Genomic DNA, 1,401 nt, shown 5'->3' with positions numbered 1-1,401 from the left:
TTCCTCTTGATTTTTGGTTTGAACACAGGCTTTTCCCTGTCCCTTTTGGGAGTCGGCACATCCTGCTCCTGTTGCTGCTGTTGCTGACACATCTGTACCCTGATCCTCGGGCACTCGGTGGAGCTGAGGTCAGTGTTTGGCCTCCAGGTGTCACCCAGGTGATGCTGGCAAAGCTGGATTTTGTGCCCGGGCTGCCTTGGCATGCAGAGCCTTCCCTGGTGGGTTTTGGGTGGCCCAAAAACCACAGCCAGATGCTGCCAGGACGTGCCATGGACTGGAAGATCCCTTTAGGCTTCTTACCCTTGACTCACCCTCCTGTCCCATGAGCAGTGTTGTCCCAGCTGTATCATTTGGAAGTGATTTACTGGAATTACAAAACCTATCTCTTTTTTTTTTTTTGGTCTTTCTTTTTTCTTTCTTTTTGTCTTTCTCAGCTTTTGCTCTGGCTGCTTTAGGAAACTCCTGCAGGAGAGATGGCACAAGAGGGCTAAAAACAGAGTGAGGGTCAGGGACTTGGATTTTTAAGCAGCTTGAATGGTTTCTTTGGTTTTTTTAAGAGATGCACTTGCCTATGATACTGTCTCTCCAGTGAAATGATTACTGCTCCATTACTCTATTGATACAATATTGTGCATGCTAGTGTCGTATTTCTATACAGTAGCTTGAAATTTATTAACTTATACTGTAGATGTTACGTATTCCTATGACAAAATAGTCTTCAAAAGATTTTTTTTAAAGGTTTTTAATTTATTTTTTCCTTTTTTTTTTTTTTTTCCCTTTTGACTTATTTTCCTTTCTTGGGGATGGGGGGGAGGGGGAAGGGGAGTTAAAAGTTTTTGCTCTACCAAATAGTGATCGTAACAAACTGATCTGTTAATGGATGTTGCTATAGTGACATGCAATTCTATATGATTTGGGGGGGGGGGGGGGGGGTTAAAAAAGGAAAAATGAAATAAAAAAAAAAAAAAAAAAAAAAAAGCAAAAGAAAACACCAGTGTTAGCTTAATCTTAATGTCTGGTGTTCGTCATGGTGAAATTATAACTATTACAGTGTAGGAGAACAATGACTGTGTTCTTTGAATGAGCCTTTGTTTGTGCTTTTTGTCATGTTATATGCAGTGAACTATTTTTAAGGTCTGATCAGTGATTCTTCTTCTTTTTCTTTTTCTTTTTCTTTTCTTTTCTTTTTTGTTCCCAAACTCTCCGTGTTCCTGTAAGGGATTCTTTCACACACGGACCATTCTTAGCAGGTTTTTTCCTCAGTGATGGAATTATCATGAATGTGAGTCATTATGTAGCCGTCGTACATTGAGCAAATAAACTTACAGATCTGACGTCAGAGCTGCTGGATTTGTGGTCACCTGGGTTGGAGTTACTGGGTGGGGGGGGGTTGGGTGGGAT

This window comes from Chaetura pelagica, unplaced genomic scaffold, assembly GCF_000747805.2.
Source record: "Chaetura pelagica isolate M959 unplaced genomic scaffold, ChaPel_1.0 scaffold49, whole genome shotgun sequence".
Taxonomy (NCBI): Eukaryota; Metazoa; Chordata; class Aves; order Apodiformes; family Apodidae; genus Chaetura; species Chaetura pelagica.
This window is presented reverse-complemented; position numbering follows the sequence as displayed.